The sequence below is a fragment of the Oryzias latipes genome, chromosome 12, assembly GCF_053564925.1.
Source record: "Oryzias latipes strain Hd-rR chromosome 12, Olatipes_Hd-rR_3.1".
NCBI classification, from domain to species: domain Eukaryota; kingdom Metazoa; phylum Chordata; class Actinopteri; order Beloniformes; family Adrianichthyidae; genus Oryzias; species Oryzias latipes.
Window position 1 is genome coordinate 29,084,825 of NC_136248.1, and position 15,125 is coordinate 29,099,949.

Consider the following 15,125-nt stretch of genomic DNA (forward strand, 5'->3'; position numbering starts at 1 on the left):
CACTGTGGCAGACAGCAACCTAATTAATGAAACAGCAGAACTGGCTCACAGGTGACCTCATTATTCTCCCCTCCAATCTTGCGGATAACAGGGTGTTGCCTCCGTCACCCACACCTGCCCTCTATCCCAGAGTGTCTGTCTCATGCTTTCACCGCCATGAATCAGCGCCGCAGACCAGCATCACACTGTTTTGATAGCAGCTCTCCTGTTTACCTCAGTAATTATAACACCCAGGCTCACATTGCTCCAGTAAATCTCCCAGAAAAAGTCCGCAACAGGAAAATACAAGTAAACAAGGGCTGGCGGGATGCAGATGCCGAGGAAAGAACATGAAGATTCTTGTTATGATTATTATTATGTCATCTCCCTGTGTTTGGAATTTCCCGATCAGTGCTGCCTCTGCCTTTGTTTATCCATGAACAGAACCAGCATGAAAGGGAACGAAGGGAAGGAATCAGGGGAACGACAAATATGTGGGATGCTGGAAACGTTGAGTCGGTAATGTTTTACCAAACAGGTGTCAAAACACCCCAAAGACAGGAATCCAGATTTAGATCCATGAGGGACTCCAAGTCAGATTTCAAGTCTTTGAAAAGGTTTTGCTTTGAAAATTTTGACAGAAGAAAAGTTTGAAAATGGAGCAAATCATCATATATCTTGTGCTACTTCGTCGTCACTTCTACAAACACGATATTTAGAACTTTTTATCTGTTAAGAAAACTAAATTTACACTAAAGAAACACTAAATACTTAAAAGCTTAATTTATTTCAGTTAGTTAGCGATTTAGTTTTTTTATAGGTGCAACCACTGAGTGAATTAATCACAAAAAGTGTTTCAAAAACTTTTAGGAAAACCAAAACTAGCTGTTTGAGCCCCCCAAGGCCACTCAGACACTGGATAAACGCCATACAAATTCCTGATTCTAAATCCTTCAGTTTAATGAAAAGAAAAAGAAAAATTCTAACTTTTAAGCTAAATATGTGGAAATAAGTCAATAAGAGAACACAAGTCCAATTCGCTAAAGTGGCTGAATAGTGTAGGACTGTCACATGGTTTGTCTTACAGGGGGCGCAATGAGGTTCATCCAGTGTAGGTCCTTGGGCAAGACCCTTCACACTACTGCCCAACTATAGCCACAAAGAAGCCCGGGTCTGGGTCAACCTGCGCCGGTCCCCAACCCGGATAAAACACAGGTTTGTATCAGGAAGTGCATCCGGCGTAGAACTCCCTGCCAAACCCCCTGTGCCATCAGTGAACGCTGATTCACTGTGGCGACCCCTGAAGGGCTTTGCCGAAAGGCGAACAACAAGGCCAATTCAATAGTTAGGTGTTTGAGTGTGAAGTTCATTTTAAGTTCACGTGCACACGCCCCCAACGACACGCGTTCAAGCGACTACTTTCAAAGAGAAGTATGAACGTGTGCGTAAATGTGAGTTTCCTGATCCTGCATTGAACACTCTTGCGTTAACGCGTCGCTTTGCAAGTTTCTACAACAGTCTTCGGACTCCACAAATAAAACACGGAACGTGGGTTGAAAGTTAAACCAGGCTGAACTTTGGTAGTGACGTGTGGATGGGGTCCATTTAAGCTTTTTTTGTAATTGTTCAAGTATTGACGTCATGTCTACTCTGTGCTGTTTGACATTGTTCCCAATGTCTACATGTTTCTTTTGTTTTTACGTGCCTTAGGCAACAGATGTAACTTAGCTATATCTGGCATATTTATGTTCTAGTTATGCTAAAACATTGATTAATGTGCATTGTCCTAATGCAAATTCATTTGATAATTCTAAGGAGAAAGAGGAGGCCAGATATGGACTTTAGCAAAGACAGTGTTGCACAGGACAACAAAGATTTGAAGAAAAATCCCTTTCGAGGAAAATACATGTGCATGACAAAAACGCAAAGTGCTCTGTAAAATTATAATTGTTTCAGGTTGCATTCAATGAGACAAATTGCATACAAATCTAGAGGAGCGAAAGCCGCGGCTTCAAGGCACTGAGGATGTCAAGGGTTTTTTTCTCATTTGAGCGAACTTGCTTTTGAATAGCAAAACAGACCTTTTATATGCAAAACCTCCAAGTGCAGGAGCTGTCTGGGTAAGTACATGTTTGGGCTGTCAGGGCTGAGATGTGCACAGCTGAGAGCTGCTGTAAGGAGATCTGCTGCTGCTGATGGTGGTGATGATAGTGCAGCTTATTGGCCTGTAACTCTGCTGCCTGCTGTAATAGCTGCACTGACAGATACAGACCACCCACTTTCTTCAGGCCACAAGGCATTCATCATACTCCCAAGATTTTTTCCCCTCCCGTCCAGCATGTCAACCCGAGGCAAGAAAAGCATATACAAAACACACAATCTGCACATTTTCCAAGCACGTAATGCTAGAAGTGCGCAGCCTGCCAGAATGACAAGCTATCATGATAGTAACTTTCTGGTTCCAGTTGAAGAGTCGACCACATTGGACGAGGCCAAAAGCGTGGGCTTCCCTCATTTATTCATTTTCTCATGCAGGATTTTTCCTTCCAATTCACACAAACAGCAATTTTACTGGAAGACAAAGAATCTGCAAAAATGTGTCCTTATAAAATAAGAAAAACAGGAAGTGAGGCAATGTTTAAATCAGCTTCCAGGTCAAGTTTTAACCACTGACTGTATATGAGAACTGGACCGAGTGAGTGTGACGTCACCCATACGGCCTCAACAAAGCAAAAAGCAATTCAGTCGCTTTTTTTTTTTTTTGAGTGCCACCATGTTGGATCCAGATGTCGCTGGTAAGCAACAAGTTGGTTTGAGTCAATGTTTCTATGGCAACCACTCTCAACAATCAGGTTTGAGCTTTCTGGAAGTCTACATCCAAAATATGTCAAACTTTAACTTTGGATGTGACGACCAGCAGCAGGCACCGCCTTCTTTTATTAAGGCATCTGATTGGACTTGAACTACAGAAAAAATATATCGTGAAATAGAACATGTGTTTAAAAAAAGAGGTATCAGACCAAGAATTGTTATTCTGACTGAGTAACAGCTGTTTGTTTCTCTATAGAAGCCTGTGGGATTCTGGCTTCTCTGAACCAGTGGGTACTTCCTGTTTGGAACGTAAGAGTCCGGTTTTCATATCCAGTCAAGGGTTTCATCACGCTGCCCACATTCCATATCCGTGACAAGTTTATCATTCCTGCCAACAGACTCCACTGTGCCAGCTGCTGTCAATCAGCCAGTCAATCAAGCAGTCTTTTTTTTTCTTTTATTACTTAAGCTTTGCCAGAACTACTGATACATAACAGCTGACAGCATACCACAAGGTTTATGCTATTTAAGAGCATCGGCTGTTTACTTTCATTAAACTCAACCCAACAGCAAATAGGCAAAGTTTGGCTCAGTTTGACCACAATCGAACATGTGCACAGGATAAAAAAAAATGAATATTATTCAAGCCAAAATAAAGAAAAACAACTATCATGGATAGAAATTTCATCCATGTGGATAGCACCTTACCTAGGACTTTTGTGTTTTTCTTCAAGGATAAAACATCTACAGACTCATCTTTTGCTTAGTTTTTCAAAAAAGAAGAGGCTATTTAAGATTTTAACAAAATGTATGTAAAAAAAAAAAATCTCCAAAAGTGTCCATGTGGCAGACCAACAAAGATCTAAAGAGCCATCATTAACTGCACATACTTCCAACTGAAGGCAAATTGTTAAATCTGTCCAAAGCTGTAAATATTTACAGTGGAGGAAAACCGTGTCTGCACATTTCTAAGGAAAGACATTTGTTTTATTGCTAGGAGTCGATCCTGTTTAGACAGCAGACCTGTGGCTTTTATTTTGAAGAAACAGGAAGGAAATATGAGGCCAACCCAAAAAGTAACCCTTTAAAACACCCCAAACTTTAAAATTGGCAAACTATTATCACTGTGAACTCTGTCCTTTGGAATATGTCTTCTGTCTTTAAATAGCTGCGACTGATGTCAGGACCTTCGGCGTCTCTACTGGTTACACTAATGTCTTCTATATGTAAAATCATCCGGAGGGTTTAACTATGAAGCAAATTTAACCTTAGACTAAAGAGTAATATTTAATTATTTCCCTAATACAATAGAAAAAAGTAGCTCCACTTTACTTCAATGGGACTTAAGGGAAAAGTTGCACATATTACAGTTATTCTGATCATTAGCTCCTCATGAATTTTCTTCTGCACAAGTTCGGTCCTGTTGGTGAGAAGATTAGTGTGATCAGTGTGTCAGAGGGGAACATTGTCAGTAACAGTGTAAGAGAACTGTTAGAAATGTAGAGATCGATTTCCAAAGACTTTGTTGTTTTTTTTACAAGTGGAAACTCTTCAGGATGTTCCAGCACATTTCCCATGAAGCCGTTCAGACTCTTCAACACTTGGTTAAAAAAAACAAAGAGAACATAATTGATTATATGAGCTGTTTACGAACCACAATCAGTTAAAGTCAACATTTTGAAGAGGAATGGGTTAAATTCTTCCACCCTGATGTGAAAAACAGAATCAAACAAAGGATCACTAGTACCTAAAGTGGATCTACAAATCTTTAAATCACTGGGGTATGAGTATGACCTTTGAATTTTATTGTTTTAATGTATAAAAATAGTTTTGTTAACCCTGGTGACAGCAAATAACACTTTGAACTACTGTAACTCTTCAACCATTAACACAATTATTGTTATTCCAATGGATTCTGATGCTGAAAAAAGCTGCCTTTTTCTGTTAGGTTAGTAAAGTTGCATTGTGGGTAAAGCTGCTCTTCTACACGTCAGTATTAGCTGGTTTATGTTAATTGCGTAAACACTTTCTACTATACAGTGTTTCATATGAGTGCAAAGCTGCTCTTCTCAGCGTTAGAATAACGTGAATCGTTGAAGAAATGAGGTCATTCAAAGCACGTCAAGACTGAAGTTCTGGTGTTAAAGGGTTAAAAATGTTTGACGTTTCTTTGCCAAAAGTTGAGTTAGGCAAACGCTAATATCCACAATGATCAGCTGCTGTTTTCTGCTTTTTTTCCTACAAAAAAAACTTAAACTGGGGTAGAGAAGAGAGGACCAATTATCATGCATGTGTTAAGAAATATTTTGCACCTTGTAACCAGCAGCACTGACAATTACTTTATTGTGTTTATGTGTATCACTCTTCTAATGCCCAATTTAGCGGGTTAACCCTTTGACACTGAAGATGTCACAGATGACAGCAAAATAACACTCAACCTTTGAACAACGGTCATCCTTAAAACGCTGCGCAAATAACATAACTAGAACTCATTCTGAGGCTGAGAAAAACGGCTTTGGAAGTATTGGATATCAGTCCAGAGCCACTTTTCTGCAGAATCAGCTGATTTAGTTTGATCGCATAAACACTACTACTGTAGTGTACACCCTAGACTAAGGGTGTCCAAACCATTTGTAACGAAGGCCAAAAGCTCCAATTCAATTCAATTCAGTTTTATTTATATAGCCCAATATTAAAAGCACAGCTGTTTCAGTCCAAAAACATGCTTCAAAGGTTCATTTTATTATTCTAAATTGTTTTTTTGGATGCGACTGTGTGAGTTTATGTGGTCCTGCCACGACAGGTAAATTATCTAGTGCAGGCATATCCAAAGAACGGCCCGTGGGCCAAATGCGGCCCTGCATTCAGATTTCCACCAACCCGAAGGCTACAGTCGTGAAATCAAAAACATGCAGCCCCCCCTCCACTTTCTGTAAACTAACTGTGTGCATAATTTCTTTATTGTGACTGGCTATATTCCATTATTAATCAATGTAAACCTGTAGCTACACTGTTGCACAACACTTCTGTCACACTTTCTAGCTCGTTTTATAAAACGTCAATTGTAAACAATAAAGAAAAGTTGACAGCGAGAGCCGCCACTCCAAACATTTACAGTAATTTTGGTAAAAATGTTTTTAGCTGCAGTTCTCAACTTTGTGAAAAAGTATCCAATTGCAACAAAGGTTTAATTTAACACTTCATTCACATGTAATGTTATTTTTAGGGTTCAAAGTATGCAGGCTGATTGGTTGGCGCTCACAAATGTTCACCTCGCTAAATCTGGCCCTTTTTGGACCCCTTTGGTCTAAGGTGTGCCCCGCTTCACTCATTAGTGGCTGGATTGGCTCCAGCTACCGTCTAACCCCAAGTTAGAGTTTTTGGGATGTCGCATGACTATGAAGTTTTCAGAAAACCCTAGGTGGAGTGCTGCAGCTGAGGCCAAATGCTAACTCCCTATAGTCACGTGTGGCCATATATTTTTATATGACCAGTTTCCATCTCAAAATGGTCCTTCTGGGATGATAAAATGTCAAAAGTTTGAATTTTGGCTGTAATTCAGTTTAAAACAATATGCTGCAGCAACATTTTGGCCTTGCAGCAAAGTGAATGTCAAAGCAACGTGTGATAAGAAGCCTTCTTCCCCTGTGGAATATTTTTATGGTCCATAACTTGGCTGTCTTTATGATATATTATGAGATATTCTGAGCCTTTGGGAGCTGCTGGACTGGCAGTAATTCAATGCACAATCCATACACCGCTCTGATTGTGATGCATTTCCCTCCCCTCCTCTCTGACCAGGTCGCCGGGCTCCTCTGACTCTAGGCACCTCCCTGTAGTCGAGCAGGATGTGACATCACAGACTTGCCCCGAGAACAAAGCGAAGGCCGCTGAATGGGCCAATTCATCTAAAAAGAGATTCCCGTCGTGTCTGCTGCGCGCCGGCTCTCACGTCTTTCATCCTCCATCTTTCTCCGTCATGACAGAGATTAATGACCCTCAGCTGTCGCGTGCTTCCTCCCTGACACTCCCATTCTTCTGCCGCTCCTCTCACAAGAAGAGAAAGAATGGAGCCAAAACTAGATTGATGCCACATGTTCTTAGATGGTGGAAAAGAAAAGTGGAGAAGGCCAGCACTAGTCACCGAGCCAGAAGAAAGGAATCATGGGCGGATTCAAACTGGAGTGTTTGCGAACCCCTCGTCCGTCCAGAGGACCAGAGGTCCTGACTTGTGTTCAGACTGTGTGAAGATCAGCAGGTCAGTTAGTCACCGATGCAGAATGACACACAGCATCAGGAGTCAGGAGAAAGTCACTGACAGAGAAACGCTTATTAAATACCGCTCAAATCAATGCCAACCTATCAGCAGGTTTTTATTAAAGCTTGTGCTATTTTGTGGGGTCCAGATGACCCCACCCTTACATTGACGTGTTCTCCCTAACATGAGAAAGGTGGATAAAGGTGGAGAGGATTTAATGTAATCCATGGAAACCAGTGAGGTTCACAAATCATTGAAGAATAAAGGTTCAGCGCACTGTCTAGTGGGGTCCAGATGACCCCACGTGCCTTGAAGGCACATTACCGTTGGAAGTGGGGTCATCTGGACCCCACAAGATAACCAACATTTTTATTTACTTCAGTTTGATTCAGTTTACTGTCCAAGTCAGAGCTCGTGATCAAAGTAACTGTTAGGTGCCTCAAATAAAAGTGATACATAATGCATAGTTGATAGAACAGGTTAAGATAACCTTTAATATATATTTATTTTTTTAATAATAAACAGTTAAACCTATAAAACCACTTGTATTTCTGACACCCCTGCCTCATTAATAGGATCCTACACAGTAGTATTTCCTATTTTTCACCTGTCCGCTACGACTTATACGACGCTACGACTTATAGCAATCCTGCATGTTTCCTCCAAATGACAAAAATGTACACCATAGGTTTAAATTTGTTTATTGCCTTCTTATGTCTCTCACCGCTTCTTTCTGTACCCAGATGACTAAATAGTGTCCAAAGGCACTATTTAGGAGGGTCGGGCATGAGGAATTAGAGAGGGAAGGGGTTTGGATTTGTTCATCAATGACTGAAGTTATTATTTTATCTGTTTATTCTTGATTACAGGAGCTTAAATGTATAGTTTCTGAGGAATCTGTACCTCTTTGTTGTCTGAATTTTATTGTTTAGTTCAAATGACTTTCTTCCTGGGCGGGGCCGGTCCATTAACTGGAGCCCATAAAAGGGAAAGGACCTCAGTGCGAACGGGGGCTGAAGAGGGAAAGAGCTGATGTGAGCTATGCAGGGTTTCCGGTCCAATAAAGATTTCTGTTCCTAAACTTTATGGACGTCTACCTCCTACGTGACACCAGGCCGCCCTTGTCACACCAAACCAGTTTTATAGAACCTGGTCTGTTTTCAGCCCTGTAGTTCATCCTCATTCCACTAGGGGCAAGAGAAGGGCTTTTCCTGCTCATTTTCTCAACTTTATGGTAAAAATAACTAATTTATTGTTCTTCATTTTATAAAACGGTGATTTGCTTTATTGAAATAATGCAACTTTTCATGATCATTAATTCTTGGTAATATACTTACACCATGTTAAAAATGTGTGGATCAAATTTGGGACATTGGGTTAAAAGGGTGTTTTTTCTTTTCCTGAACACTCATTTCAATATTTTTGTATCTTAAACTAACATTGTTGTGAAGAAAAGCTTAAATCATCATTGATACGATCTACAGTATATCTCACAAAAAAGGATTTTGCAGAATTTTTTTTATTTCATTGGGATTCCAGGAAATTTGAATTATCTGTAATTTTTTGTTGACATTGTGGGCTTTATGGGGTTAAAAGGACTAATAGGTATTACAGGAGAAAACCTATTATTGTTAATTTTTTATGACCATGATATAGGCCAGTGTTTTTCAACCAGTGTGCCGCGGCACACTATGGTCAAGTCTTCCTAAATAAAAAGGATAATGGGCAAAATGTAAATATCTTTGTATTCATTCGTTAGGGTTAATATGCAATATTTTGTCATGGTGCTCCAGGGAATTTACTCTTCTTTTTCCCCCTCCCTTCTCTGCTCTTCCTCTCCAGATTGGACCCAGCTGTTGGCACTCACCTCATCAGCACTCTTGCTTCTTAAGATGGACCTTCTCCAGTATTCATCGCCAGTTCGTTTGCCCCTACATGGTGCAGTTCTTGGTCTCATGTTATCTTGTAACCAGAAATTATCCCTAGATCCTCACTCTCTCATGTACTCCCGTCTACCTCCTTGTCAACAGGATCTATCACTACTAGTGCCGACCACCCATCTACTCCCTGTCTGGTAACGCCTGAGCTTTCAACCTCCTCGCCACAACTTCACACCACGCAGCCGCCACTATCATACTTCAAGACAAGTACCACCGGTCCGCTCCGAACGTGAACTATGCATCGCTACAGAAACGGGGATTGCTTCACTCACCGTCTTGGACCACGTCCAGTTTCCACTTCCTCCTCCACTGGGACTCACGCTGCACCATCATCCCAAGACATCTTCGCAGATTCCTCCACCGGCCACAGAACACTTCCCCGAGTAACAGTTTCCCCACCTGGACAATAAATTAATGACTACATCGAGCCTTGTGTCAGTGATCTTTCCGGGTTCCAGCATCTAGGTCTGTTTTCGTTTATCAAAAATATGACGTATTTAGGCTTTTGAATCACTTTAATACACAAACAAAGAAGCTGATTAGTGTAATTAGCTAGTTGTCCTTTAGTATAATTACTCAATGTGTTATTTTCTGAAATATCACAAACTCATTAGGTGTTAAGTATTAAGTAACTATACTCTGATTATCCTCCTAAGAGAGGCCAAACAGAAACCACATTTACGGGTAACAAGCCAGCTTTGACTTGTGTTTCACCTCCTCAATCACAGCTGATTGACAGCCGTCACTCTTACCTTCAGCGTCTTACACTTCTGCTCTCAAACCAGAGGCATCGGTTGGTCTTCAATGTCACGTCCTGAGTGTCCGTCTCTACTTTCTGCTGATGGGTCTGCCCACACCTGATCCCCAGGTGTCAGAGCCGAGCGGCGCCCTCACTCAGCGTCCTGACAGCTGGCAGACAGCCGAGGGCGGCCGGCTGTCACGGCTGATGCTTCCTTCTCTTTGTCTCCATCATTTCTTCTCCGTTTTCCTGTAAAGAGTGACAGAGCCATCGTGCTCCGTTTGAGCCCATCAAACATCTGATCTAAAGAAGAATTTCTTCAAATGTTTTATTGTAGAAAAAAAATCCCTTCTGAGGAGGATCTGAACTCAGTTGACGGTCCAAAGAACACGTCCATTTCACACCACATGAATGAATACACCTTTGGCCCATTCATAGAAATGTGGCAACAGCTTTATGAACATAGTGTTGTGCTTACACTAAACACAATGCCAGAAACAAATCCATTGATCAACACTCGTCTAAAAGTGTGTCCACTCCCACCACGCATGGGAAAATCTACTGTCAAACGCTTTTAGCCGCATCGCTACACGGAGGACACGGATGATGTCGAGAGATCAGGTTTATTCTTGAAGAGCTCTACGTAGGTGTTTGTAAACACGTCTCCATGTCTGGGTTCATGAGATCATTCACTATTATTTATTATTGTCTTGATACATATAAGAAAAGTATTATAAAGTTCAGGAGGAGAACAAACGCCAACGATCAGTTTCCCCTCCATGTTGGTTTCGGACTCCACCGCTGATAACATCATCAATACGTCACAGGCCAAAGCTGAGTTCGTCATTGTTTGACGTGACATGAATTCTTCGCTAAGGTTCAGCGATTTGAACTCTGGAAACATGGCGGCACGTCAGAATTTTCGCTGCTGCTGCTGCTGGAGAACTGTGCCACGCCCAAGGTTCAAGACGCATCACAGGACCTCTGATTGCGTCTGTACATTGACATAACCCTTAGTAGTCTGAGTTTGCCAATCACATCAGTGTTTACAGTGACATAGGAACAACACTGACCAACCATCAGTATAGTTTTTCGTCAAAATTTAACCTAAGGTTTTAAAAAAAATCAGCTTTTAGTTCTTTGGTTTACAACAAACAAAAGAGTTACAACACATTACTGTTAACTACTTGGAAAATATCCCTAGAACTTTGTATGTAGCTACGTGACGCTTAGACTGGTTTTGGGGGTCTTTTCTTTTTTGTTTTTTACATTGTTTTTACATTTTCTTTGCTTTATTTATGGATATTTACAGTATTATCTTGTCTCTGCATGTTTGATCTTTTTCATAAAATATAAAAACGGATCCTAATTTGTGTGATTTTTTAAGTTAAAAATGACGACATCTACAGCTCAAAGTTTAGTTTTTTAGAGAGTTTCAGGGTCTTTGTAAAAATTATTGTTTAATATAATGAAAATATCAGTAAAAATAAGCTGTTGTTATACTAAAAAGAAAATGATCTAAAAATAAATTACAAGAGCAGTTGGTAAAGTACTTAAAAACACTCAAAAAAAGGCCCAGTACTACTAAAGCTATGCTCTCACTGCCTTCGGCAACGCGTGTAAACGGCCACTTCCAGTAAAAAGTCTATGTAAGCGCATAAAAAATGCATGTTTCTGACTCTTGAGTTGACGTGTAGCTACGCAAGTTTTTGCGATCATTTTTGTGTGACCATTGAACGCACGTTCCAAGTTAAGCAGGTTGAACTTTGACCAATCAGGGATTCGGTGAAGTAGGGATTGGGTTTATCTGGTAAAAGCAGACACAGTGATGAGCATGATGATGTCTGCGTTTGTTTTATAGCTAAAGATTAACCAATAGACACTCTCCTGATATGATGGTGATCCATATCCACCATTGAAAGGACGCTAGCAACGAACAGAAATGTTTCCATTTTGTGCCCAAATTGTGAGATTTGCACCACCTGAACATTTTGCACCAAGCTTCTCCCAATTGTAGGTGGTGGACGTGTGCTAGTAAAGAAAAAGAAGAAGAAGCCCCTCCCTGTTTGTCCACTGTGAAAACCATGGGCTGAACATGCATTTAACGTGTTCTTGAACACGGGTCGCTTAAAGGTTAACACAAAACTGGGCGCCCCTGGCGGATCGTGTTCAATGTGAAGCATAAATTTTAATTCAAATAATGTCTTAAATAACCAGGGACAAATAGGTGAGTGGGCCGTATATCTTTTCCAAAATCAGTCCCCCATGTGTCATAAATGAGACCGAAGAGCGGAGGTTGCCTGCCGTTGAAAGAGCCAACTCCTGAATAAATTACAGAGATTAGGCAGCTGAAACAGACACGAGCTCTGACCTTGAGATTATCTCAGTTCACAAAACTCCCAATCACCAGGAGCTGTTTTCTGAAGAAATGAGTCCCGAGGAGATTAACCTCCACTCACCAGAGCGCGTATTCAAAGACAGCCTCACACTGTCAGCCTTTTATTTTCCCTTTTCAACAACTAAATGCTGAAGTCAGAACTGCCAGAACAGATCAAGATGTCCTCATTTGTTTCCTGCCCCCTCGCTGTTGTCTCCGTGACTCTTTACGTACTCTCAGCTGTTCAAACACAACACTTCCATTTATATGCATTAGCCTGAGAATACATTTACTCAGGTCCAGTGGAGCAGTCCGTCCCTGAAGAGCGTCGCTTTAGCCTGTCAAATTACTGTGTGACTGGCCTGCGCCGTCTGATAACGACAGATAATTGAGCTGCTGGCAGGTTGGCCCGCTTCCTTTAATGTGGAGATCTGAGTCCTCGGTTGGGTCTCTGGGGGTCACGCTGGTTTACTTTGAATGTGTGTCAGCAGGGTTCAGCTCCGTGTAATTTGGGCTTCCTCTGGGCTACTGTTAGCTTAAAGAGCTCTGTTTTCAGAGGATTGTGGAAAGAAAAAGTTTGTCTACAGACAAATTGGTCGTGTTTTTTTCCGCTAAGCAAAAAAGAGCTAACAATCATACAACATTATAGAATCTATCGAAGATAAAAATTGGTGAACATGCAATCGTAATATTGATGCACCATATCATAAATATGCTGTATTTGTTCCGGAACAGATTTGGAAACAATTTTAGCCATGAAAAGTATAAGCATAAGTACTAGCAGACTAGCTACAGGAAGTATACCACCTGACGTTTTGTGAAGTTATATTAAAAAAAAAGGAGTGGAAAATCCCAAAGTAGAAATGAGAGGGGAAAAAAATGGCAAACGTATGGGCTGTATCTTCGTATTTTATAAAAAAAAACTACAGTCACGATCGCATTCACCCACACACACACATTCATTCACACACATTCATTCACACACTGATGGCTGCCAAACACTGGTGCCAACCCTTTAACCACCAGGGACAATTTGGACTTCAGTGTCTTCCCCAAGGACAAATGGACACACATAACCCCTAGATAGTTATGTGCACCTGAAAAATATCAAAACTCTTCATTAAATACCATTAGACATTTGTTAAATACGTGCATTTGCAGAAACACCTGCTGGCAATATCAAAATCTCTGGACCAACCAAACAACTAAATCTTAGGGATCTTTTAGGCAGGTATTATCTTGCAGACTTGATTTATTTCAGAAAAAATGTTAATAAATGTCAAAATATTATTTGTTTTGGTTTTTTTTTCTCTTCAAGGACTGACTTACAGCACGCCATTACTTGGTGGCAAAGATAAAACAAATAATCTGGTTGTTGTGATCGCTCATGTGCCGTTCATGTGCAGGGATTACATTTTCTGGAGCGCCCAGGACGATGGTCCTCGGAGGACCAGAGCACTATTTTTGTGCTGAGAACACAAAACCTGACGGAGAATATCATGATGTCATTCACCAATGCTACAAGTTCTTTCCACATGCAAAACACAAAACAAGGAGACGAGTCGTGTTAGGACAACACCTTCTAAACATGAGTGCGACCTAGCTTGACTTTAGCTGAGGTTGAGTGTCTGCTAATTGAAACAAAACATTGTTTGACAAAATGCACCAAAACTAGCACATGTACTGCAAAATTTACTTCAAAGTAACTAGTATGCCGTTAAAAACCCCCAAAAGAACTTCATCCTGCTGATGTGCACAAGCAGTGACATGACTGACGGTTGACATAAGGAGCAAACACCGCCGTGTCCGTCTTGGCAGTGCACCGGCATGGATGGAGAAATGAGTTTTGAAGTGGAACCAGTGACGGTGATGACTTTACTCTTTGCTGCAGCATCGATACAGTGCAGAACAAATGCTGTGAACCCGGTTTAACGGCCAAGAACCTTCTGGCAGCGACATTCAATTGCAAGTAAATGAAAAGGGGGGGGGGGGATCTGCTGCTGTCCTTATATTTTTTTTTACTATCTGAACATAAACTTTTTTTGCTTTTTACCTAAAAAGAAAAAGTAAATGTTTAAAAAATGATGGCCAAAATAGCAGTGATAAAAAATGTATTATTCAACGATCAAAATTGTAGGTTGTGAACCTATAATATTTTATTCATAAATATTGTTCATCTCTTTTCTTGACATCAAAACAAATCACATAAGTGGACTGAATCAAACTGTTAAGATGATGTTTCGTTGTGTATGTCCCTCCAATTATCCATCTCCAAAACCTCAAGTTGGAGTTGTGGGGTTGCTGGAGCCTATCCCAGCTTCAATTAGACGAAGGGGGGTACACCCTGGACAAGTCACTGGTCTGTTGCTGGGGTGTTAGAAATCTGAGTCCAAAGAAAAGTCTGCAGAGCTGAGACTCAGACTACATAAACAGTAATAGGCACAGGTGTCGAGTTTAAAAGTAAAGGAGCAGTTCGAGTACCTGTTTGATGAGGCAGAAACAGGAGTTGAGACATTCGGTCAAAAACAAAAAATTCTGTTGCAGGGCCTCTGAAAGACTCTCTTTGTTAGCTGGCACTGAGGTTTCCTTCTTCTCAGTGAAAGACAAACCAAAGGCTGAAGTGTTTCATATCCTAAACCCAAGACATACAACACTGCTGAGCCAAAAACATGCAAAATGTCACTTCCAATGTGCTTAAAACCTTAGAAACGAGCCACAAACGTTTGAAACGTCTCAGTGGTGAAAGAAAACTGGACTTTTTTAGTCACAGAAATCAGGAGTAAATCCGGAGGAGAACTAGAGCATGGAGGTGGCTTTGTAAGGCTCCTGGGGTTAAGTCAGTCCCACTGCAACTAGAAAAGCCAACATGTGGAGGACAGGAAAGATTTAATCTGGAGTCAGATGTGCCGTTTCTAAGAAAAAGCTTGAGATTTGGACCAGGACATGTTCCCAAAATGCTACATTACCATAGCAACATGCGGTTCTGATTACCCTTGCCCTTTCTACACTGCAAAAAACTGT

General features: G+C 40.9%; 1 protein-coding gene and 1 long non-coding RNA gene across 3 annotated transcripts in view; one reads left to right on the plus strand and one right to left on the minus strand.

The window, feature by feature from the left end:
* Positions 1 to 6,910: 6,910 nt before the first annotated feature.
* On the plus strand, positions 6,911 to 9,218 carry LOC110016031 (uncharacterized). The gene is made up of 3 exons (XR_002291293.3): positions 6,911 to 7,048; positions 8,891 to 8,986; positions 9,079 to 9,218. It is a non-coding gene; the product is annotated as an uncharacterized LOC110016031 (long non-coding RNA).
* A 547-nt stretch (positions 9,219 to 9,765) lies between these two features.
* The window catches only part of c12h2orf42 (chromosome 12 C2orf42 homolog), a 37,285-nt gene continuing 31,925 nt past the window's right edge, over positions 9,766 to 15,125 (minus strand). The window contains exon 10 of one of the 2 annotated variants that reach the window (XM_078956022.1): positions 9,766 to 9,976. The gene's annotated coding sequence lies outside the window, so the exon portion shown is untranslated. The remainder of the gene's footprint in view (positions 9,977 to 15,125) is intronic. The other variant, XM_078956024.1, reaches the window with a different exon arrangement.